Raw genomic sequence first — 27153 nt, forward strand, 5'->3', positions numbered from 1 at the left:
CGTGTCCTCTTAGTGCGGAGGAACGTCACTTTATATTGCCTCCTGTGACAAAGAACTTTATTATGCATTCTGTCGCTTTTATGTCTTCCTCATCACAGGTTCGTACAAAGCTTATTTTCCACACACTAATAGATCATACATATTAGAGAGCAATTTTTATTGCTTGCACCGATGACAACTTACTTGAAGGATCTTATTCAATCCATAGGTAGGTATGGTGGACTCTCATGGCAAAACTGGGTTGAAGGTTTATGGATGCACAAGTAGTATCTCTACTTGGTGCAGGAGTTTTGGCTAATATGAGGTGGAAGCAATCATCACATGCTAAGGGATCTCTAATCATATAACATTGTTTGGAACCAAGCAAACACAATTCATTATGTTGTCTTCCTTGTCCAACATCTACTCCTAGGCATGTAATAGTTTGGTGAGTGCTCACAGTTGTAAAAAGTGTCTAAGATGATATATTTATATGTGAACCTCTCTTTCCTTATTACTTCTTATTAATTGCAACAATGACTAATGTCTATGTTGATTTATTCTCAACAAGTTTCAATCATCATACGTGTCATAAGTGAAGTTATCACTTTCCATAAGATCGTCTCATGATCTTTCATGCTATCATTCTTTTCATACTTTTGATTATGGCACAAAGCAAAGCCCTTGACTAAGACACTCTTTATTATATAGCTCGTAAGCTCGAATACAACGGGGAACAGACAAAAGCAAAAGACTCAAACTAAAAACTAAAGACTTATTCCTCTAAAAGAAGAAATAAAAACTGAAAAGGAAAGAACTAAAACAAAGGTAAAAGCAAAAGATACAAAGGTGATACGATACCAGGGCAACTCCCCCAAGCTTGGAAGAAGCCAAGGGGATTGCCCATACCAATGCTTAGTTGTCTTCCTTTGGTGGTGATGGTGGTGTTGTTGGAGTAGTCTGATCCTCCGTCTTCCAAGGCATAGGCGCTCCGTCATGGCAGGATGAACGAGTCGCTGAAATCCTCAAATCTGCAGCCAACCTTATTGATTTAAATCTGTACTCATACTCACAGTTTTGATTCTGCATGTCATAGATCTGGCCCTGAGGTTGCTCAACCCTATCGTAAAGCCTGGAGAGGTGTTTCCCAATATCAATGGCATCCATCTTGTGATTGCTAGTGAACTCCGTGATCATCGTGTGGTTGGCGTTGAGTCCACGCTCAACCATCCCTTGGCACTTGAAGACTTGTTGCTCCATTGCTTCGAGTCTCGTCTCCATGCTTCCGGTCTTCTTAGGCCCCTCAAGATCATGGATGTGCAACATCCCCTGCTCATCTTGATAGATTGAGGGTGTTTCAGCACTTCCGTGAGGTAGGGATTGATGACCTTCTCGAAGATCTTGTCCTTAGGAGCGTTTGGGGAAGTCATGATGATCTAGATCTGGGGCAGAAACAAGCTCGAAACGAAAACAGAGGAAAACTACGCTATACGGATATCAAAACCTTCGGGCAACTATATATTGATTTTTTTTCTGGGCCAGAAGGAGTCCTCCGCAAGAAAACGGAGTCCGGGAGGCACACGAGGAGCCCAGAAGCTTGCCCACCGCCACCAGGGGGTGGTGGCGGTGTGGGCCCTTGTGGCTGCCTCGTTTTCTCTTCGGACTGCTTTTTATTTTTCTAATTTTCCAAAAGATCCAAAACTGAGGAAATTTCCTATTGGAAAAGTATCGGAGTCCAATTTCTTGCCGAAACAGATACATCTTCGTTTCCAAGGTCTGAAACAGGCTGATAAACATCCCTTATGTACTCCTATGGAGTTATGACATTGATGATATTGGTCTCAACATTTATGGGAGTACCAGAGATATAATGCTTGATTCTTTGCCCATTTACCACTCTAGGCAAATTTCCTTCCGTGTTATTGACTTTGATGGCACCGGAACAATATACTTCCTTGACAACATAGGGACCTTCCCATTTAGAGAGAAGCTTGCCTGCAAAGAATCTCAAACGAGAATTGTATAGCAAGACATAATCACCTACATCGAACTCTCGTTTCTGTATTCGTTTGTCGTGCCATCTCTTAACCTTTTCCTTGAACAACCTGGCATTCTCATATGGCTGGGCTATCCATTCATCTAACGAAGTGATATCAAACAACCGCTTCTCACCGGCAAGTTTGAAATCAAAGTTGAGCTCTTTGATTGCCCAATAAGCTTTGGGTTCCAGCTCAAGAGGTAAATGACAGGCTTTACCGTAATCCATTTTATACGGTGACATGCCCATGGGATTCTTATAAGCAGTCCTATAAGCCCATAGTGCATCGTCAAGTTTGCTAGACCAGTTCTTTCGATATCTATTGACGGTCTTTTGTAGGATCAACTTGATCTCCCTGTTACTCAACTCAACTTGACCACTAGACTGAGGATGGTAAGGAGATGCAACTCTATGGTTGACATCATACTTAGCTAGCATCTTGCGGAAAACACTATGAATGAAGTGTGAACCGCCATCAGTCATCAAATATCTAGGGACTCCAAATCTTGGGAATATGACTTCTTTAAGAATCTTAATAGAGGTGTGGTGATCAGCATTTTTAGTGGGGATAGCTTCTACCCACTTAGTAACGTAATCCACAGCAACTAAGATGTGAGTGTACCCATTGGAACTCGGGAAGGGTCCCATATAATCAAATCCCCAGACACCAAATGGTTCAATGACAAGTGAGTAGTTCATAGGCATCTCTTGACGCTTACTTATGTTCCCTATCCTTTGGCATTCGTCACAAGACAAGACAAACTTACGAGCATCCTTAAAGAGAGTGGGCCAATAGAAACCTGATTGCAATACCTTATGGGCAGTTCTATCTCCAGCATGGTGTCCTCCGTATGCTTCGGAATGAACCTTCTGTAGGATTTGTCCCTGTTCATGTTCAGGCACACAACGTCTAATAACACGATCTACTCCTTCCTTATAAAGGTGAGGATCATCCCAAAAGTAGTGTCTCAAATCAAAGAAGAATTTCTTCTTTTGCTGATAGGTGAAACTGGGTGGTATATATTTGGCTACGATATAGTTTGCATAATCGGCATACCATGGTGCACTGAGTGAAGTGTGGATGACATTTAATTGCTCATCAGGAAAGCTGTCATCAATTGGTAGTGGGTCATCACGGACATTCTCTAGCCTAGACAAGTTATCTGCTACACGGTTATCAGCACCCTTTCGGTAAACGACGTGCAAATCAAATTCCTGTAGCAGGAGAACCCATCTGATCAGCCTAGGCTTAGCGTCCTTCTTCTGCATAAGGTACTTAATAGTAGCATGATCAGAGTGAATAGTGACTTTGGAGTCCACTATGTAAGATCTGAACTTTTCACATGTAAACATGACTGCTAAAAATTCCTTCTCCGTAGTGGCATAGTTTCTTTGGGCACTGTCTAGAGTTTTACTAGCGCAGTGAATGACATTCAACTTCTTGTCAACTCTTTGTCCTAGAACAACACCGACAGCATAATCACTAGCGTCACACATGATTTCAAAGGGCAAGTTCCAGTCAGGTGGTTGAACAATAGGTGCGGTTAACAAAGCCTTCTTAAGTATTTCGAAGGCTTCCTCACATTCCTCATCAAAAACAAAAGGAACATCCTTCTACAAGAGGTTGGTTACAGGCCTAGAGATCTTAGAGAAGTCTTTAATGAACCTTCTATAGAAACCAGCATGACCTAGGAAACTTTGTACCTCTGATATCTGTGGGGCAAGGCATTTTCTCAATTGCATCAACCTTAGCCTTATCAACTTCAATGCCTCTTTCAGAGATTTTGTGTCCTAAGACGATACCTTCATTAACCATAAAGTGGCACTTCTCCCAATTCAAGACGAGGTTGGTTTCTTCACATCTCTATAAGACTCGATCAAGGTTGCTGAGGCAATCATCAAAGGAAGACCCGTAAACGGAGAAATCATCCATGGAAACCTCGACAATCTTTTCACAAAAGTCAGAGAATATAGCCATCGTACATCTTTGGAAGGTGGCAGGTGCATTACATAAGCCAAAAGGCATACGTCTATAGGCAAAGGTACCGAAAGGGCAGGTGAAAGTGGTTTTCTCTTGATCAGATTGTGCAACAGGTATTTGCGAGAAACCTGAATAACGTCTAGAAAGCCGAAGTGTGTGTGCTTTGATAGCCTTTCTAGCATTTGGTCGATAAACGGCAAAGTCTAATGATCTTTCCTGGTTGCCTTGTTCAGTTTCCGGAAGTCTATCACCATTCTATAGCCGGTAATAATCCTTTGTGCGATTAGTTCATCCTTATCATTAGGAACGACGGTGATACCTCCCTTCTTAGGTACGCAATGTACTGGACTTACCCAATCACTATGAGCAACAAGATAAATGATTCCTGCTTCCAGAAGCTTTAATATTTCTTTTCTAACGACCTCTTTCATCTTAGGATTTAATCTCCTTTGATGATCAGCAACTGGTTTAAAGTCAGGATTGGTTTTAATCTTGTGCTGACATAGAGTAGGACTAATACCCTTAAGATCATCAAGAGTATATCCAATAGCAGCGCGGTGCTTCCTCGGAGTTTTTAGTAACTTCTTCTCTTCGCGCTCTGAGAGGACAGCACTAGTAATGACAGGATATATCTCCTTCTCATCAAGATAGGCATACTTAAGAGTATCAGGCAACTGTTTAAGCTTGAACACAGGATCACCCTTTGGTGGGGGAGGATCCCCAAGCAGTTCAACAGGCAGATTAGTCTTGAGAATAGGATGTTGTTCTAAGACAATTCTGTCTATCTCATCTCTCTCCTCCATATGCATATCATTTTCATGCCCAAGCAGATATTGCTCTAAAGGATCCGTAGGAGGTACGGCAATAGAGGCAAGAGCAATGATTTCATCTCTACCAGACGACTCTATTTCATGGGGTTGTCTTCCAAAATTGGAGAAGTTAAATTCATGAGACACACCCTCGAAACTAACTGTGACAGTCTGCTTAATGCAATCAATGTGAGCATTGACAGTGTTGACAAAGGGTCTACCAAATATGATGGGACAAAAGCTATCTTGTGCAGTACCAAGGACGAGGAAATCAGTAGGATACTTCGTCTTACCACACAGGAATTCTACGTCTCTCACAATTCCAGAGGGCAGATAGTGTCTCTATTAGCTAGCGTAATAGTGAAATCAATGGGTTCTAACTCAGCAGGTGCAATCTCATCTTTGATTTCATCATAGAGAGAACGGGGTATCGCACTAACACTAGCTCCCATATAACATAAACCATGGTAACAGTGATCTCCTATCTTAACAAAAACAACGGGCAGGCCAACTACAGGTCCGTGTTTGTCTTTCGCGTAAGGTTTAGCAATTCTAGCGGAGTCCTCATAGAATTTGATAACATGCCCATCTATGTCTTCGGCTAAGAGATCTTTGATAATAGCAACACTAGGTTCAACTCTAATCTCCTCAGGGGGTGCAAGTGATCTAATGTAACCCCTACGTATCACAGTTGGAGCTTTACAATAATCCTTTATCCTAGCAGGGTATGGTGGTTTCTTAGTGTAAGCACAAGGAACAACAGGATCACTAAAAGCAATGACTTTCTCCTCAACTAGATTGGTTTTGGCTATGTTGCTTTCTACAGGAGGATAATATTTGAACTACTTCTCTTTGGGAAGATCAACATGAGCACCAAAAGATTCACATAGAGAAGCTACTATCTCAGAGTCAAGTCCATACTTAGCGCTAAAATCTCTAGAAGTGTTTGTCTCAACAAAAGATTTAACGCAATCAAACTAGAAATTCATACCTGACTCCATGCCTTCCTCCAGCTCCCAATCTTCAGAGTTGCGTTTGATTCTCTCCAATAAATTCCACTTGTGATCAATATCCTTCTTCACAAAAGAACCGGCACAAGAAGTGTCAAGCATGGTACGATCTTCATGAGAAAGCCGAGCATAAAACTTTTGAGTGATGATTTCTCTCGAGAGCTCATGATTGGGGCATGAATATAACATTGATTTAAGCCTCCCCCAAGCTTGAGCTATGCTTTCCCTGTCACGAGGCCAAAAGTTATAAATAAAGTTCCAATAACGATGTACTAAATGCATAGGATAGAACTTTTGATGAAATTCCAATTTCAACCGATTGTAGCCCCATGATCGAGCATCATCACATAGTCTATACCATGTCAACGCCTTATCCTTCAAAGATAAAGGAAAGACTTTCTTCTTTACCTCATCCTCGGGCAAACATGCAAGCTTAAATAAACCACAAACTTCATCTACATAAATTAGATGAAAGTCTGGATGTGAAGATCCATCTCCGGTAAAAGGATTAGCCAGCAGTTTCTCAAGCATACCCAAAGGAATTTCATAAAATATATTTTCAGTAGGTACCTCAGGTTGAGGATCAACTCCTCGTGCTTCCATTCGTGGTGAAGATACCCCGAACAAACTCCTCAAAGGAAGAGTTTCCATAGTGGCAAGTGACGATAAATTTCAGCACAGTATATAAATGTTTCCTTACCAATTTCCACTTACCAAAGGCGCTTCACTTCTCGGCAACGGCGCCAGAAAAGAGTTTTGATGACCCACAAGTATAGGGGATCAATCGTAGTCCTTTTGATAAGTAAGAGTGGCGAACCCAACGAGGAGAAGAAGGCTCCGATAAACGGATTTCAGCAAGGTTATAACTGCAAGCACTGAAAGTTGCGGTAACAAGTGATTGTGTAGAGAGGTGAAACGTTGCGAGCAAAAAGTAACAAGTAACAAGTAGTAGAAATGGTGCAGCAAGTGGCCCAATCCCTTTTGTACCATGGGACAAGCCTGAACAAAGTTTATAGGAGAAAAAACACTCCCGAGGACACACGGGAATTTCTGTCATGCTAGTTTCATCATGTTCATATGATTCACGATCGTTACTTTGATAGTTTGATATGTGGGTGGACCGGCGCTTGGGTACTGCCCTTACTTGAACAAGAATTCCACTTATGATTAACCTCTCTCGCAAGCATCCGCAACTACAAAACAAGAATTAAGACAAAGTCTAACCATAGCATTAAACTAGTGGATCCAAATCAGCCCCTCACGAAGCAACGCATAGACTGGGGTTTAAGCTTCTGTCACTCCAGCAACCCATCATCTACTTACTACTTCCCAATGCCTTCCTCTAGGCCCAAATATTGTGAAGTGTTATGTAGTCGACGTTCACATAACACTACTAGAGGAAAAACAACATACAACATATCAAAATACCGAACGAATATCAAATTCACATGACTATTATCAGCATGACTTATCCCATGTCCTCAGGAACAAAAGTAACTACTCACAAGACATAATCATAATCATGACCAGAGGTGTAATGAATAGCATCAAGGATCTGAACATAAACTCTTCCACCAAGTAATCGAACTAGCATCAACTACAAAGAGTAATCAACAGTACTAGCAACCTTACAAGTACCAATCGGAGTCGCGAGACGAAGATTGGTTACAAGAGATGAACTAGGGATTGGAGAGGAGATGGTGTTGATGAAGATGTTGATGAAGATGCCTCCCCTCCGACGAGAGCAGTGTTGGTGATGACGATGGCGACGATTCCCCCCTCCGGGAGGGAAGTTTCCCCGACAGGATCGTCCTGCCGGAGCTCTAGATTGGATCTGCTCAAGTTCCGCCTCGTGGCGGCGGCGAAACCACGAAAAAGCTCCCTATTGATTTTTTTTCCAGACCAGGACACTTATAATAGCAAAAGAGGGGGGCTAGTGGGCCTTCAGGCAGCCCACAAGCCTGCCTTGCGCCACCAGGGGGTGGTGTAGGTGGGCATGCTTGTGGGGCCCTGGTGGCCCCCTCCGGTAGTTCTTTCGCCCAGTATTTTTAATATATTCTGAAAATATCCACGTAAATTTTCAAGGCATTTGGAGATGTGCAGAATAGTGGACTAGGATTTGCTCCTTTTCCAGTCCAGAATTCCACCTGCCTGAATTCTCCCTCTTCAAATAATCCTTGCAAAATAAGAGAGAAAAGGCATAAATAGGGTACCACAAGTAATATAACAGCCCAAGAAGCAATAAATATCAACATGAAAGCATGATGCAAAATGGACGTATCAGCCGGCTGGAGCCTGCCGGCTAGAGACCTGTCCGGGAGGAGCCCAGCGGGGATAGGTGCAACGTCCCATCAGACAGGATGGGAGGACGATGTAGCCTGCATCACTGCGCCTCGGCAGTCCAGTCTGTATCACTGCGCACAGGTAACTTCCAACAGTGAAGTTAGGCCACGCGGGCACCTCACCCATCATATCCAATAGTAAAAGTTAGGCCCCGTGGGCCACCTTGTCCTCTAGGTACCCCTTTATAAGGTGACTCAGGGAGCCAGCCCACGGGTGGACACCCAGAGAGGAAGACACACACACGCACACACACACTCGGGGGAGGATTCTCCCAAGCCCCCCAATTCTCTCATTCCCCACTCTCCAGGAGAGGAGGAGAGCTCCCAGCCTCCTTCCTCCAGATAGCTCAAGGAGGACCATGTACAACTGTATACTCTCCATATATACCACACATGCAGGAGTAGGGGTGTTACCTCCACGCGAGGGCCCCGAACATGGGTAAACCACCGCATGTTGTTGCCCAACCCATTTCAGATCTCCACAACTGTCTTGCTCTCACCTCTTTAAGCCACCCCATGGCATCCGTCCCGAAAATACCATGACATTTGGCGCCCACCGTGGGGCATGCTGCTGCTGGAACTATGGTCCGGGCGGGACCCTTCTCGTCGTCATCGCCATGGAATGGCCGTCGTCTCTCCGGCAGGACTCGGGGGTCCCTGGTCAGCACACCCCTAGGACGATCTATGGAACGGTGCGTCCTCGCCGTCTGACTTGGCACCGGTCTACCTCGCGCCCTCGTCTCCGCAAACCACACGGCCGCTCAAACTCGTTTGGTCGTTCTTCTTTTGTGTACTGTTGCAAGAAAAACAATGAGTAAAAGTTCCTGGAGAGAGTAAAGACACCCAGGAAATCAGCATGTGGGTGGATCAACGCGTGGCTGACTGCACGCTCCCATCAATGCATCGCCACGCCATCCGTGCTCCTCTGGTGCGCGCGCGCCGAGCCCGCGCACGGCTCCCGCGCGCTGCAATCTTCCACTCCACCGCATGGCCAGCGCGCCGGCGCGCCAGGCCGCCCCACCAGCCCAGAGCTCTCCATCCCCAAGCGCCACCTCGCTCCCATGGCTGTGCGCCGGCCTCATGCCCTGCTCCGACTGTGCCCCATGCCTCTCCACGTTGCATCGGCTCTGCCCAGACCGCACGGACCCCATCCGCGTAGTCACCTTGGCTCTCCGTTCGCACCAGGTGGGAGGGTCGGTCGGCTCACGTCACCCCACAACTTCTGCACCAATCGGTCGGCTCCACAGCTTTGAAGGCCCCCCTTCTGCACCAATCGGATGGCTCGCATCGCCCCGCAGCTTCTGATCCACGTCCGCATGGGCTGCTCTGCTCAGCCCCGAGGCCAGCCCTCGCCATGGCCCTTTAGCGCCTCTAGCCGGCTGCCCGCTGGCCCTAGCCTCTGCCCCGCATGGTCCGCTCCTCCGTGCTGCCGCGCCCGAGCCGGCCCCACGTGCTCCGCTCCCGTGCTCGCTGCCGCGCCAGCTGCATCCGGATCCGCTTGCGGCAGCCGGCCCCGTCTGCCTCGACTCCTACGCCACTAGGTCGGCCCCGGCGCTGCTGTCGTGGCCTCGGCCGGTGCCCCGTTGCTCCTGTCGTCGCCTCGGCCGACGACCTGTCGCTGCTGCAGTCGCCTCAGTGTGCCCTTGTCGCTGCTGTTGTGGCCTTGGCCGGCCCCCGCTCCGGCTTCGTCTGCATGCCCACCTGCCCGCTCCGGCTGGCCGCCTTCACCTGCTTCCCAGCCGGCCTCCATCTACCGATTGCGCTTCTGCTCCACATCCGCACCGGCTGCTCTGCTCAGCCCCGAGCTCCGGCGCCTCTTCGGCGCTGCCCCGGCTGACTACTGGCTTCGGCCTCCGCCTCGAGCATCGGCCTGGTCCCCGACCAGCTCGGTGTCGCCCCGCCCGCTCCGCCACGACCGCCCGCTCGCCCTGGCCTCTGCCTGACTGTCGGATCTACCCCGGCCGGCTGCCGGCTCCGCCCCAGCCACCTGTCGGCTCCGCCCGTGCTGACTCTGCATGCACCCCGCCACAGGCCGCTGGCCACATCGGCCGGCTGCACCCCCGCATCGGCTGGCTGCCCAGCCGGCTGGCCAGCCACGGTCGAAGGCCCTTCCTCACCCCTAGCCAACGCCGGCCGCTCCCATGTGGCCAACTGCCCATGCGGAAAAGTGAAAAACTACAAAAGAACGAGAGAAGACCAGAAAATGCACCCGGCAAGAGAAATAAGAAGGCCACTGGCGCCCACCCGCCAGCGTCGCTGCTCGGTCGGCTCGCACGCCCGTATCGGTGCCTGGCCATTCTGCCCCGCCTACTGTGACACTGGGCCGACCCGGTCGCCCGTCCACTATGACGTTCGGCCATCGGGCCCAGGCGACTAACACAACCATCGACCGCCTAAGGTGCGGTGTCCACACCCAGTGGGTGCGCTGGCGCTTCGCTCATAGAAGGTCGCGCCGGCTATCATTGATAACAACAACCTTGTCTGCGCTAAAGCAATGTGAGCTCTCGTGCAACCTCGCACCGCGCACAAAAGTAAAAAACACTCAGCGACACTCGGCGGACATCACCGCATTCATTTAAGCTACTTTGCTTCTCCCCCGGCGCCGGCTTGTCTCAGCCCAGGTGCTGGCCATTTGGCCCGATTCGTTCCTCCCGGCCGACGAAGCTAGTAGCGTCTATAGTACCAAAGGCCCACTCTTCGTCTCAGCTAGAGACCGTATCACGGCTGTCTGGCTAGCAAGAGCAAAAGCTGGAGGTCACCTCCCGAACAACGTCTGGGGAGAAAACGGTTTGGGTGAACCAATCATTTCCTTCGTGAAATTTATACCCGGTCGAGCGTGCTCCCGGAGTCAGAGTATTGTGCGCTCCCCTCTGCGGCCCACTCTTTGCCTGCGCTACAAACCGTATCACGGCAGTTCGGCTAGCAAGAGCAAAAGCTGAAGAGCCGAGGGGACACGAAATGACCCAAGGGGCTCACACAACACCGAGTCGCCATTCCACCCGCATAAAACTTGCGCAGCCAAAGTTAAATATTTGATAAATCTGCATTGGCTAACTTTATCTCTTGCATGATCATCTTCGCGACGAACCACCATTGCATGCCGGCACCCAGCTGCTCGCTACAAACTACCGGTAGCTGGTTGCTGGCTGGAAACCTGTCTGGCTACAGGCTGCCACTGGAAACCTGCCCGGCTGGATTCTGTCCGGCTCACGTGCCCCCATTGGAAGAAAGCTACGCCGGCTACAGCCCGCAGCTGGTTGCCATCAGCAACCTTTTTGCTACACCAACAGCAAGAAGCCTCCGCTCGACTCTTCGAATCGCCCGAAGGCTTGGAGGCTACACCGAGTGGGTGCGCTGGCGCGCCCCCACTGGAAGAAACCTACGCCGACTACAACCCGTAGCTGGTCGCCATCGGCAACCTTTTTGCTACACCAACAGCAAGAAGCCTCCGCTTGACTCTTCGAGTCGCCCGGAGGCTCGGAGGCTACACCGAGTGGGTGCACCTGCGCGCCCCCACTGGAAGAAAGCTACGCCGGCTGCAGCCCGCAGCCGGTCGCCATCGGCAAGCTTTTCGCTACACCAAGAGCAAGAAGCCTCCGCATGAGTCTTCGAGTCGCCCGGAGGCTTAGAGGCTACACCAAGTGGGTGCGATGGCGTGCCCCCACTTAAACCTGAGAATGGTTTCATACTTGATCCATACTTGAACCATACCCATACATTCATCTCTCAAAACAATAATTAAACCATACCCATTTGATGTCATTTTCAGCCCAACTAAAACTAAACCCATTATTTTTCCACCCAAACCAACTTAAACCCAATACATAACCGTGGGTTTAAAACCAATATGTAACTATGGGTTTGCTTTAATGTACATATAATTACACAAATTGACAAGTTAAGAAGCAAATGAGATAGAAAAGACATAAGTGCATCTACAACAGTTTGAGAACAAAGTTATCCTTGAGATACAGTCAACACATAGCAAAAGGCAAAACAAATGCCCACGTCTGAATAGCTCACTAACAGGTATATTAAAAGAAAATTACTTAGCCAAAGCACAAGCAAACACTTCCGATTTTCATGTGGTATTTCCCCATAATACATAATTACATAGTGTATTACAACATGCATGCGGATCAAACATATTCGTTCTCTATCATCGTTGGTTATTGCACATAACCAATGCCTAGAAACCGGTTTGGACACATAGATTATAACCGTTTATAACCAAATTGTGTAAACCCATAACCAACTATACCCAAACTGCTTTCTCCACATACCCAAACCAAAACCAAACTAAAAAAAGCTCATCCCAATGAAACCTAAACCAATTAAACCTAAAGTAATAACCGAACCATTACACCCGGTTTCTAATAACCATTCCCAGGTTTACCCCCACTGGAAGAAAGCTACGTCGTCTGCAACCTGCAGTCGGTCGCCATCGGCAACCTTTTGTCTACACCAATAGCAAGAAGCATCTGCATGACTCTTCGAGTCGCCCGAAGGCTCAGAGGCTACACCCAGTGGGTGCGCCGGTGCGCTCCCGCTAGAAGAAAGCCATGTCAGCCTGCGAAGAGGGCACAAGAAAAAAAATCAGAGCACAAAGATTTGGCCCTGCTGCCATGCAGCCGCGCAGCTGACCCGAATCTCGGAGGCTACACCGAGTGGGTGCGCTGGCGCGCCCCCACTAGAAGAAAGCCACGGTCGGCTGTAGACGCAGCCGGTCACCATCGGTAATCTCAGCCACAACAACGGCAGTGCTTCGCACGTAAGAACCATCGGACTCCACGTCCGCACATGGGAGTGCCTCGCGCACAAGAGCCACTGGACTCCGCGTCCACGCACGGCAGCCCTTAGCGCGCAAGAGCCACCAGACTCTGCGTCCGCGCATGGCGGTGCCCCGCGCATAAGAGCCACTAGACTCCGCGTCCACGCACGGCAGCGCTTCGAGCGCAAGAGCCGCCGGACGCCGCGTCCGCGCTTGGCAGTGCCCCAGGCACAAGGGCGAGCGGTCTCCGCGTTCGCACACGGCAGCGCTTCGCACGCAAGAGCCATCGGACTCCGCGTCCGCGCATGGCAGTGCCCTCCACACAAGAGCTAGCAGACTCCGCATCCACACACGACAGCGCTTCGCACGCAAGAGTCGCCACACTCTGCGTCCGTGCTCGACAGTGTCCCACGCACAAGAGCTAGCGGACTCCGCGTCCGAACATGGCAGCACTTCACGTGCAAGAGCCACCGAATCCCACGTCCGTGCTTGGTAGTGCCCCACGCATTGGAGCCAGTGGACTCCACGTCCGCACACGACAGCGCTTCATGCGCAAGAGCCGATGGACTCCTTATCAGCACCTGGTCGTGTCTCGACATGGCTTAGAGGCTACTGTCGGGGGGATGACCCCGTGTAGGCTAAAGAAGACGAAACAACATTTCAAAAAACATGAGGGGAGTTGCCCCCGATACGCCATACCCCGCGAATCAACAAAGAAAATCGAAGGAGTAAAGACAGAAGATCGTCCGACTGGAGCCCGCCGGCTGGAGCCCGGAAGGCTGGAACCCGGCTGGTTGGAGCCTGGCCGGCTAAACCAGGCCGACTAGAACCCTTCCGGCTGGAGCACGGCCGGCTGGAGCCTGCCGGCTGGAGACCTGTCTGGGTGGAGCCTAGCAAGGATGGCTGCAACGTCCCATCAGATAGGACAGGAGGACGTTGTAGCCTGCATCACCGCACCTTGGCAGTCCAGTCTATATCACTGCGGACTGGTGACTTCCAACAGTGAAGTTAGGCCAGGCGGCCCCTCACCCATCATGTCCAACAGTAAAAGTTAGGCCATGTGGGCCCCCTTGTCCTCTGGGCACCCCTTTATCAGGTGACACGGGGAGCCAACCCACGGGGGGACACCCACAGAGGCACACACACACACACACACAAACAGGGGGGATGATTCTCCCATGCTCCCCCCATTCTCTCATTCCCCACTCTCCAGGAAAGGAGGAGAGCTCCCAGCCTCCTTCTTCCTCGAGACAGCTCAAGGACCACCATGTACAACTATATACTCTCCATATATACTACACATGCATGAGTAGGGGTGTTACCTCCACGTGAGGGCCCAGAAACTGGGTAAACCACCGTGTGCTGTTGCCCAACCCGGTCTGGATCGCCACAGCAGCCTTCCTCTCAACTCCTTAAGCCACCCCATGGCATATGTCCCAGAAATACCACGACAGGGTAGGTTCCAATTAGGTGGTTGAACAACAGGTGCAATGATCAAGGTTCTCTTTAGAATTTCAAATGCTTCTACACAATCATCATCAAAAACGAAAGGAACATCTTTTTGCAATAGATTAGTGAGAGGTCTAGAAATCTTACAGAAGTCTTTAATAAACCTCCTATAGAAACCAGCATGACCAAGGAAACTTCTTATAACTTTGTTATATGTAGGACTCGGCATTTTTTCAATTGCATCAACTTTAGCTTTATCAACTTCAATACCTCTTTTGGAGATTTTATGTCCCAAGACAATGCCTTCATTAACCATAAAGTGATACTTCTTCCAATTCAAGACAAGATTAGTTTCTTCACATCTCTGCAAAACTCGATCAAGGTTGCTCAAGAAATTATTAAAAGAAGATCCGTAAACGGAAAAATCATCCATGAAAATCTCAACAATCTTTTCACAAAAGTCAGAGAATATAGCCATCATACATCTTTGAAAGGTGGCAGGTGCATTGCATAAACCAAAAGGCATACGTCTATAAGAAAACATACTGAAAGGCCAAGTAAAAGTGGACTTCTCTGGATCCTCTTTTGACGCACGTATTTGATAGAAACCAGAATAACCGTCTAGAAAGCAAAAAATGTGTATGTTTGGATAGTCTTTCTAGCATTTGATCAATAAAAGGTAGCGGGTAATGATCTTTCCTAGTAGCTTTATTTAATTTCCTAAAATTAATTACCATTCTATATCCTGTAAAATTCTTTGCAGGGTCAATTCATTTTTATCATTAGGAACAACGGTAATACCTCCCTTTTTAGGGACACAGTGAACGGGACTAGCCCATCTACTATCAGCAATAGGATAAATTATACCTGCCTCCAAAAGCTTTAGTATTTCATTTCTTACCACTTCCTTCATTTTAGGATTTAATCGTCATTGGTGATCAACAACTGGTTTAGTATCAGGTTCCATATTGATTTTGTGGTGACATAGAGTGGGACTAATGCCCTTAAGATCATCAAGAGTATATCCAATAGCGGCACGATGCTTCCTCAAAGTTTTCGATAATCTCTTTTCTTCATGCTCTAAAAGGTTAGCACTAATAATAAGAGGATATATCTCCTTTTCATCAAGATAAGCATACTTCAGAGTATCGGGTAATTGTTTAAGCTCAAACACGAGATCACCCTTAGGTGGAGGAGGACCCCCAAGTTTTCAACACGCAGGCTGTGTTTCAAAATAGGCTGCTGATCAAAGAAAATCTTATATATTTCATTCCTTTCATTCATATGCATATCATTTTCATGGTCTAGCAAATATTGTTCTAAGGGATCAGTAGGAGGCACAGGGATAGAAGCGAGACCAATAATTCCATCTTTACTAGGCAATAATCCGTCATAGGGTTGCCCACGAAATTGAGAGAAATTGAACTCATGAGACACGTCCCCAAAACTTACAGTAATTGTTTCTTTCTCACAATCAATATTAGCATTAAAAATATTCAATAAGGGTCTACCAAATATAATGGGACAATATTTATCTTTTGGGGAACCAATAACAAGTAATTCAGTAGGATACTTTATTTTCCCACACAAGACTTCAACATCTCTAACAATCCCAATTGGTGCAATAGTATCTCTATTAGCAAGCTTGATGGTAACATCAATTTCTACTAATTCAGTTGGTGTTATATCATTCATAATTTGTTGGTATAAGGTAAAGGGAATTGCACTCACACTAGCACCCACATCACATAATCCATGATAACAATGATCTCCTATTTAACAGAAACAACAGGCAATCCAACAATAGATCTATGTTTACCTTTAGTATCAGGTCTAGCAATTCTAGCAGCTTCACCACAGAAATGAATGACATGCCCATCAATATTTTCAACCAATAGATCTTTAACCATAGAAATATTAGGATCAACATTAATTTGTTCTGGAGGTATAGGTGTTCTAGTACAACTCTTACGAACCACAGTTGTAGCTTTAGCATGTTCCTTTATTCTAACAAGAAAGGGTAGTTTCTCAAAATAAGCAGTAGGAATAACAGGATCAACATTATAAATATTAGTTTCTTCTTCAAAATTAATAGGTTCAACTACTTTAACTCCAATGGGAGGATGATATTTAAACCACTTCTCCTTGGGGAGATCAACGTGAGTAGCAAAAAATTCTGAAACTACTACCTCACAGTCAAGTCCATATTTAGTGCTAAAATCACGAAAAGCATCGGTGTCTATAAAGGATTTAAGACAATCAAGCTTGAGGCTTATACCTTACTCATTACCTTCTCGAGTTCCCAATCTTCAAAGTTGCATTTAATTCTTTCCAATAAGTCCCATTTGAATTCAATATCTTTCTTCATAAAGGAACTAGCACACGAAGTATCGAGCCTGGATTGATCATTACGAGAGAGCCGAGCATAAAAATTCTGAATATTAATTTCTTTCGGGAGCTCATGATTAGGGCATGAATATAACTTTGACTTAAGCCTCCCCCAAGCTTGAGTTGTTCTTTCTCCTTCACGAGGCAAAAATTATAAATATAATTCCGATCATGATGAACCAGATGCATAGGATAAAACTTCTGATGAAATTCAAATTTCAATAGGTTGTAGTTCCATGATCTCATATCATCACATAGCTTATACCACGTCAACGCCTTCTCCTTCAAAGATAAAGGAAAGACCTTCTTCTCGACATCATCCTCGGGCAGACGTGCAAGCTTAAATAATCCACAAACTTCATCCACATACATTAGATGCAAATCAGGATGTAGTGTTCCATCTCGTGCATAAGGATTAGCTAGCAGTTTTTCTATCATACCCGAAGGAATTTCATAATAAATATTTTCAGTAGGTGCAGCAGGTTGAGGAACATCTCTTTGTGCTTTCGATCGGGGTGAAGGTACCCCGAACAAGCCCCTCAAAGGATTATTTTCCATAGTGACAAGTGACAGTCATTTTTTGCACAGTATATAAATTTTTCATTACCAAGTTCCACTCACGAAAGGCGCTTCACTCTCCGGCAACGGCGCTAGTAAAGAGTCTTGATGACCCACAAGTATATGGGATCTATCCTCGTCCTTTCGATAAGTAAGAGTGTCGAACCCAACCAGGAGCAGAAGGAAATGACAAGCGGTTTTCAGTAAGGTATTATCTGTAAGCACTGAAATTATCGGTAGCAAATAGTTTTGTGATAAGGTAATTCATAATGGGTAGAAAGTAACAAATGTAACAAAGGTGCAGCAAGGTGGCCCAATCCTTTTTGTAGCAAAGGAAAAGCCTGGACAAACTCTTAAATAAAGCAAAGCGCTCCCGAGGACACATGGGAATTTCTGTCAAGCGAGTTTTCATCATGCTCATATGATTCACGTTCGTTACTTTGATAATTTGGTATGTGGGTGGACCAGTTCTTGGGTGCTGCCCTTACTTGGACAAACATCCCACTTATGATTAACCTCTCTCGCAAACATCCTAAACTATGAAAGAAGAATTAAGATAAATATAACCATAGCATGAAACATATGGATCCAAATCAGCCTCTTACGAAGCAACACATAAACTAGGGTTTAAGTTTCTGTCACTCTAGCAACCCATCATCTACTTATTACTTCTCAATGCCTTCCCCTAGGACCAAATAATGGTGAAGTGTCATGTAGTCGACATTCCCATGACATCACTAGAGGAGAGACAACATACATCTCATCAAAATATCGAACGAATACCAAATTCACATGATTACTTATAGCAAGACTTGTCCCATGTCCTCAGGAAAAACGTAGTTACTCACAAAGCATATTCATGTTCATAATCATAGGAGTATTAATAGTCATTAAGGATCTAAACATATGATCTTCCACCAAGTAAACCAACTAGCATCAACTACAAAGAGTAATCAACACTACTAGCAACCCCCAGGTACCAATCTGAGGTTTGAGGCAAAGATCGGATACAAGAGATGAACTAGGGTTTGGAGACGAGATGTTGCTGATGAATATGTTGATGGAGATTTACCCCCTCTTGATGAGAGGATTTTTGGTGATGACAATGGCTTGATCCCCCCCCCCCCGGAGGGAAGTTTCCCCGGCAGAATAGCCCCGCCGGAGCTCTAGATTGGTTTTGCCGAAGTTCCGCCTCGAGATGGCGGCGCTTCGCCCCGAAAGTTATGATATGTTTTTTTCTAGGTCAAAACCCTTCATATAGGACAAGATAGGCATCAGAGGCCTCCCAGGGGGCGCACAAGCCTGTAGGGAGCGCCCAGGGGGGTAGGGCGCGCCCCCTGTCGTGTGGCCACCTGGTGGGTCCCATGATGTATTTCTTTCGCCTAATATTTCTTATATGTTCCAAAATAATTGTCCGTAAGTTTTTAGGAATTTTGGAGTTGTGCAGCATAGGTCTCTCACATTTGCTCCTTTTCCGGTCCAGAATTCAAGGTGCCGACATTCTCCCTCTTCATGTAAACCTTGTAAAATAAGAGAGAGAAACATAAGTATTGTACCATAATGTGTATTAACAGCCCATAATGCAATAAATATCCATTTAAAAGCATGATGCAAAATGGACGTATCATAGAGCAGCCCGCAGTAGCCAGCAGCCCAGCAGCGACCGCGGCCCATCTAGGCAGCCAACACTTGCTCCCGCGCCTCCTTTCGAGCGTGGACGCCGCCTCTCGGTCCTCCTCTGCCCCTCGCACTAACAGTAAACCACAATGCCGGCGTTGCGTATGGCCACGGTGGCCAGCCATGCGCTCGCCCGCCCCCCTCGGATTTCCCCTCTCACTCTCTTCATCCTCCGTGCTGCCGCCGCTTCTCCTCACCTCGCTATGCTCTCGCTAGGACGCAGCCAAGATCCATGGTCGTCTTGGCCATCGCTTCATCGCTGGTGTGAGGATCCATGCAGGCTCGTTGTCCGCGTCCCCGAGCTCCCCAATGTCGCCTTGAAATCGTTCCCTCGCCAAGGCCGAGCCAAGGTCGTCGTCCTCGACATCTTCTTCTTCCTCTCCTTCGTGTGCAGTTCAGGACATGAGTTGCACCGGAGTTCCTCGCCTCGTCGTCGTCTTCCCATGAGCTAACCGTCGTCTTCTTCTTGTTTTAGGTAAAGGAGGCAGTCCTCGCTCCCCCTCTGTTCCTTCCTAGCACCGTTAGAACCGCGCTATGGCCGTTTTGTTCTTGTCGTGCCCAAGCTCTCCGCGCTCTGCGCTAGATCTCTGAAGTTATCTTCACACGCGAACACCTCGGGTTTCCTCGCTCTAGTTTTGCACCTTGCCCTGCCCAGCGATCATTGTCGCACCCGAGCTCGCCGCGTAGTCTCGGTGCACCCCTCCACGCTCGTCATCGCTTGCCCACAAGCCTTGCAACACCCTTTGCCTCGCGGCACACCCGAGTCGGGCTCCTACTCAAGCTCGAGGGTTGATACATGCCCAACGTATCGATAATTTATGAAGTATTCAAGCCATGTTTGCCTATGTTTACAATACTTTTATATAGTTTTCCTACACTTTATATGATTTATTTAGAACTAACCCGAGCTGACATTGTTTTTAGAAGAGCTATCGTGGTGTTGTTTTTTGTGCAGAAAAAAAAGTTCTCGGAACTACATGAAACTTTTTGACGATTTTTTTGGAAGAAACGAGAAATATTGGAGCAAAGAACCACTAGAGGGGGGAAGCTGGTGCCCACTAGAAAGAGGGCGCGCTAGCCCCCTCCTGCAGCTTGGTATGTAGTAGGAACCTCGTGGCCCATCTTAGCATGATTCTAACGCCCAAAAATCCTATAAAAATAGAAACCTCCAGAAATAACCTTGTATGAGAAGTTCCGCCGTCGCAAACCTCTATAGCCATGAAAAACCAATCGGGAGCCCATTCCCCCACCCTGCCGGAGGGGGAGATCATCTTCGTTGGCCATCTTCATCTTCCCAGCGTAGGCCATGACGAGGAGGGAGTAGTCCACCCTCGGGGTTGAGTGTTTGTACGAGTTGCTATGTGTTTAATCTATCTCTCGTGTTCTTTAGAAGTCATGATCTTGATATATCACGGACCTTGTTAATATAGTTGGATCATATGGTGTTTGTCCCATGCTATTATTGTGAGGAATTGAATCTTTCACTTTAATATTTCCGCACGGAGCGAGATCGCGGCGGCGGGCAGCTCCACATGCGGGTGCTGTACGGCGGCGGCATCTTGGCCCAGATCGGGTCCGGGGCGGGCCTGCGATGGGCTTTTGCGGGCCCGGCGGATCGAGGGAGAGAGGTGGCTGTGGGCGGCGGATGGGGGTTAGGGGGCACACGAAAATCGAGGCAGGTCTCTAGGGTTAGCCAAATTAGGCAGGTACGTGTGCTTATATAGGGAAAGGGGGCTAGGTTTAGTGGTTTTACTCCATTTTTGACCGTTGGATCGTGATCTGAAGGCTCCGAGCGGAGGGATAGGCTAGCTGGGCTAGGTTGGGCCGTGTGGAGTGGTTGGTCTAAGAGAAGAGAGGTAAATGAGGAGGCTCACAAGAATTGAAACACCAAAAAACGCCCAACGATTTATCGGCTATAGTGCCGCTATAGGATTAACGGTTCACGTATCAAACAGACTTTGATTGCGATGAAATTTGGCACACGGCCTACCTACAATAAAATAAGATCGCACGCCAACTTTCAACCCAATCCGAGAAAGTTTTTATACACACATTTAAAAATAATATTTTAATGGTGTTGCGGGCGCGTGCGAGTGTGGTTGGCCACGAAACGGTCAACGATTAAAACGGAGAGAACCGGCAACTAATAACGGATGCAAGTTTTGAAACCTGATCGCAATGGAGTGTCGATGCAATGCAGATGATGCAATGATGAATACAACAAACAAACAAATCACACGATGACAATGAAATAAAAGGGAAATCTTCTGGAGCGTCGGTTTCGGGCTGTTACAACTCTCCTCCACTAACAAGAGATCTCGACCCGAGATCTAAGAAAGAAAAGGGAAGAGGAAGAGGAAAGCAAGAGGTAAAACTTAGTTGCTTCTTGGGAAATGAGTGAAACCAATGATCACATTTATGCATGAGCAAATAGAGCCATGTAAAGCGACTATAATAGCCAAGAAAACTGACATAAAAATTGTGTCCACTAATAGAGGTTTTGGCACGGCCCCATACATCATACTGAATGAGTTCCAATGGAGCATGTGTGACATGAGGAGAAAGAGAAAAATGTAACTAATGACTCTTCCTTTGTTGACATGCATCACACACATCTAATTTATTTGAGACTGAGGGAAGATCATGAAACATGTCGCAACACTTGCAATAATGGATGACCAAGAGGAGTGTGCCACTCGGCAGACGACGCACATAGACTCCTGAAGACTTGCTTTATTATGGGCGCATCAAGCTTGTACAGACCATCACGATGGCGACCTTTAAGAAGAAGCTCCTGGGTGGCCAGATCCTTAACAAAGAAAAAGATAAGGATGAAATTCAACAAGGACATGATTGTCTTGAGTAAGGCATGGAACCAACAAAAAATTGTTTCTAACTTCAGGAACATGAAGAACATTGTTGAGATGAAGATTGCGAGAGGAAGGAGTGGGTAGAAGCTTGACCAATATGATGAACACGCGAACCTGAACCGTCGGCCTTGTGAACACGCTCCTTCCCTAATAAGTATCCTTCACCTGCATCTTGCCAAGCTTTCTAGTAAGGTGATTAGTAGCCCCCCATATCCATTTACCAGTCGGCGTCAATGTGAAGGAATTGAGTATGCCCATAGGAGACATGATTCACCATTGCTAGTTGACGAGAAGTAAAGCGCACATCGTTGCGAATGCCAAGAAAATCCTTCTGAAAGCGCTTGAAGGAGCGGGATGGAACATGTCCGACATCACCACACATCTGACAGACCGGACGCGGCCCAACGTTGTGGCCACCGCCAAAGCCGCCTCAGGACTGCTGCGACGAACAAGTGAGACGTGGAGCCGATGTAGAACCACTAGCGGAGGAACCATGCTGGGCACAGGTAGTGGAACGTGAGGAGCATCCACCCAGTCGGACCGCATGCATGATGCGTCGAGTGAGGACCAGTAGCAAGCGACATAGAATGACAGTTCCCAATATGTTGCTCTATTGAGAGGAGGCTTTCATAGATCAAGCACATGCATGAGATCATCATGCCCCATCACCATCTCAACTAGTGCATCCTATTCTTCATCAAGACCATCCAAAACAAAGGAAGTGAATTCCTTAGGGCGAAGAGATTTGCCAATGGATGTCAATGCGAAACACAATGTTGTGGGAAACTGCACGCCACTTGATACGGGGTGTGGCTATCTCTTATATATAAGGGGTATAGAGAGTACAGGGTTATATATGGAAGCTTATACAAATACATAGTCTAACACCCTCCCTCGATCTTAACTATGCCCTGAAATACACAACAAGTTAAGATTGCCCCAGCACCCCTCAAACCGAAGTTGTGGAAGAGGCTTCGTGAAGATGTCAGCAAGTTGATCCTTGGAAGAGATGAACTTGATATGAAGAAGCTTCCGTGCAACGTGTTCCCTTACAAAGTGATAGTCAACTTTGATGTGCTTGGTACGAGCATGAAAGACTGGATTAGATGAAAGGTATGTCGCACCAATGTTATCTCACCAAATAAGAGGTCGTTGGTGTTGACAGATACATAAGTCTCTTAACAGAGACTGTACCCAACTGAGCTCAGCCATGGCATTGTCAACCACCTTGTACTGTGCTTCAGTGCTACTCTGAGATACTATGGCGTGCTTGCGTGCACTCCAAGCGACCAAGTTATCCCCATAAAAGACAACATAGCCCCCTGTTAATCGTCGGTCATCTGGGCTCCCAGCCCAATAAGCATCAGAGAAGGCCGAGAGAGCACACGAAGAGATAGATCGAAGATGCAAGCCGAAGGAGACAGTATAAGAGAGATAACGCAAGATACACTTCACAGCCAGCCAGTGGGAAGTCCGAGGAGCATGATGTTGACACCAGACACAGGAGGAACTAAACGCCAAGTATCGTTCCTCTGAAGTGCCTCAAACTCCTACTCCATGGCAGCACACCAATAAGGAATCTGAAGAGATGCCTGAAAGTGATGAGGCTTGGTAGTGGGATCAACATCTGCCTGTGCCACGCACGCCGCAATCCAAGCAACTATGCCATCAGTATGTTCCTTCGGCCGAACAATACCACTCTTACTTTGCATACGAGGACACAGGAGCAGTACGCGACGGAGATGGTGGAGAAGCCTGCTGCCCACGCGACAGCCATGGCGGGAGGACGAAGATGTCGGCTCTGAAGTCAAGGGTGAGGCCAAGGCAGGCGAGTCAGGATCTGCCGACGCGGCCGGCTAGACCAGCGCAGCCGAAGCGGCCGAGGCCGACTCGACCAGTGTAGCCGGCACAACCCTAGGCGAGGGCGGCTTGGCGAGCATAGCCGGCACAACATCTCTAGGTGAAGGAGGCTCGGCCAGCACAGCCGGCGCAGTCGGTGCAGCGGAGGCACCCGCAGGCGCAGCCGACGCACATGTGAGAGAAGACGCGGGCGGCTGTGTGTCCAGAATATCAATGTGTGGTCCACGTCTAGTACGTGCACCATGGTTAAGTAACAACAAGGGAGTATATGTAGCATCAACAAATTAACCACACAATGGCAAGGTGGGTTGCTCAGGTGTAGTAGGAGTGGTGGAGACGACCGGAGATGCGACAAAAGGAAAACGTTCTCATCAAACACCACATTAGGAGAAATATAGACGCGGTTAGAGGGAACATGAAGACACTTGTACCCTTTATGAAGAGAACTATACCCAAGAAACACGCACTATTTAGCTCAACATTCGAACTTGCGTTGATTATATGGACGAAGATGTGGCTAACAAGCACACCCAAAAACTTTTAAGAACTTCTAATCAGGGATTTCATTCAACAAAAGTTCAAGAGGTATTTTCATGTGACGGAGTCGTGTAGGTAGTAGATTAATGAGAACGCATGCGGTGGAAAACGCATCACTCCAAAACCGAAAAGGAACTGAGGCATGAGCAAGAAAATCAAGACCAGTCTCAACTATATGATGATGTTGAGCTCAACTACACCGTTCTGTTGGTGTGTATGAGGACAAGACACCCAATGAGTAATTACAAACTTATTAAAGAACGTATCGAGGTTGTGATATTCACCACCCCAATCAGACTATACATGATAATTTTGTGGCTAAGCAGACGCTCAACATGTGCTTGGAATTGTAAGAAAACATTAAACACATCAGACTTGCGCTTAAGAAGATAAAGCCAAGTGAACCAGCTATAAGCATCAATGAAACAGACATAGTAGTTATGAACAAATACAGAAGTTTGGGCATGGCTCCATACATCCGAAAACACAAGCTCAAGCGGTTTAGTGACTACACGACTCAACTCAGAAAAAGGAAGCTGATGACTCTTGCCTTGCTGACAGGCATCACAAAGTGCATCAACGTGCTTATTGGACACAACTGGGAGCTCATGGCGATGAAGAACATGGCAAACGATGGGAGTGGCAGGATGGCTGAGGCACGCATGCCAATGTGATGGAGACACACGAACGCCCCTGAAATACTAGGAGGAGGTGGCACATCGAGTGCATAGAGACCGTTATTGTGTAGTCGACCTCTAAGGAGTATGTCCCTCGTGTCCCGATCCTTAACAAAAAATGAAAAGACTAAAACTTAGCAAGAACATTATTATCACGAGTAAGTTTAGGAACAGACAACAAACTACGTGAAACAAAGGGAACTCGAAGGACATTAAGAAGGCGTAATTGTTTGGATTGACGAGTAATAAGAGATGCCTCGCCAGTACGTGAGATGTGCATACCTTCCCCATTTGATCCTGTGTGGAGATCTTTCCTATATCGCTCGTCAAGTGGTTGGTGGCTCCTATATCCATGTACCAGGGCACATCAACAGGATAGGAAGGAGTGTGACCATGCTCATGACTCGCCAAAGAAGCTTGCTTCTCATTCCCTTTGCCATTGTTCCCAATGCCTAAGAACTCCTTTTTGAAGTAGTGGTGACAGAGGGAAGCAAGATTGCCATCAAGGCCACAAAGCTGGTAGGGGACTTGAGCTCCACATGAAGGATAGCAGGCGCAGACATGACCACCTGTGCTGGTAGTGGTGTTCCGCGAGGCAGACGCAGCCGGTGGTTTGCCGACGGCTGGCAGCAGCTTGCCCTTGTTGCGCGTGGCAGCGTTGGCAGCCTAGAAGGTAGATGCAGAATGGAGAGCATGGACGCACTGCTTAGTGGCAAGAATACACGCATACAACTCATGAGGCTCGATGGGGGTGTCACGACCATTGATATTTTCCACCGGGTTATCATAGTCGTCATCTAAACTATTAGGCACATAGGAGGTGAACTCCTATGGCCCAAGAGGCTTGCGAATGGAGGCAAGTGTGTCCGCCATGCCCGTCATCTTGTTGAATAAGTCGATGACATTGAGACCGTGAAGCTTCACGTCCCCAAGAGCAGTGTGAATGGCATTGATGACCCACAAGTGTACGGGATCTATCTTAGTCCTTTCGATAAGTAAGAGTGTAGAACCCAACGAGGAGCAGAAGGAAATGACAAGCGGCTTTCAGTAAGGTATTCTCTGCAATCACTGAAATTATCGGTAACAGATAGTTTTGTGATAACGTAATTCATAACGGGTAGCAAGTAACAAATGTAACAATGGTGCAGCAAAGTGGCCCAATCCTTTTGTAGCAAAGGACCAGCCTGGACAAACTCTTATATTTGCGCTCCCAAGGACGCATGGGAATTTCCGTCAAGCTAGTTTTCATCACGCTCATATGATTTGCGTTCGTTACTTTGATAATTTGGTATGTGGGTGGACCGGTTCTTGGGTGCTGCCCTTACTTGGAGAAACATCCCACTTATGATTAACCTCTCTCGCAAGCATCCGCAACTTTAAAGAAGAATTAAGATAAATCTAACCATAACATGAAACCTATGGATCCAAATCAGCCCCTTCACAAAGCAACGCATAGACTAGGGTTTAACCTTCTGTCACTCTAGCAACCCATCATCTACTTATTACTTCCCAATGCCTTCCACTAGGCCCAAATAATTGTGAAGTGTCATGTAATCGATGTTCACATGACACCACTAGAGGAGAGACTACATACATCTCATCAAAATATCGAACGAATACCAAATTCACATGATTACTTATAGCAAGACTTATCCCATGTCCTTCGGAACAAACGTAATTACTCACAAAGCATATTCATGTTCATAATCAGAGGAGTATTAATAAACATTAAGGATCTGAACAAATGATCATCCACCAAGTAAACTAACTAGCATCAACTACAAGGAGTAATTAACACTACTAGCAACCCACACGTACCAATCTGAGGTTTTGATACAAAGATCAGATACAAGAGATGAACTAGTGCTTGGAGAGGAGATGGTGCTGATGAAGATATTGATGGAGATTGATCCCCTCTTTATTAGAGGATCGTTGGTGATGACGATGCTTCGATTTCCCCCTCCGGGAGGGATGTTTCCCCGGCAGAATAGCTCCGCCGGAGCTCTAGATTGGTTCTGCCGAAGTTCCGCCTCGAGACGGCGGCGCTTTGCCCCGAAAGTTCTGATATGATTTTTTTGAGGTCAAAACCATTCATGTAGCACAAGATGGGCACTTGAGGCCTGCCAGGGGGCCACAAGCCTGCAGGGCGTGCCCAGGGGGTAGGTCTCGCCCCCTCGCTTGTGGCCACCTGGTGGGTCCCCTAATGT

This window comes from Hordeum vulgare, chromosome 6H (genome assembly GCF_904849725.1).
Source record: "Hordeum vulgare subsp. vulgare chromosome 6H, MorexV3_pseudomolecules_assembly, whole genome shotgun sequence".
Taxonomy (NCBI): Eukaryota; Viridiplantae; Streptophyta; class Magnoliopsida; order Poales; family Poaceae; genus Hordeum; species Hordeum vulgare.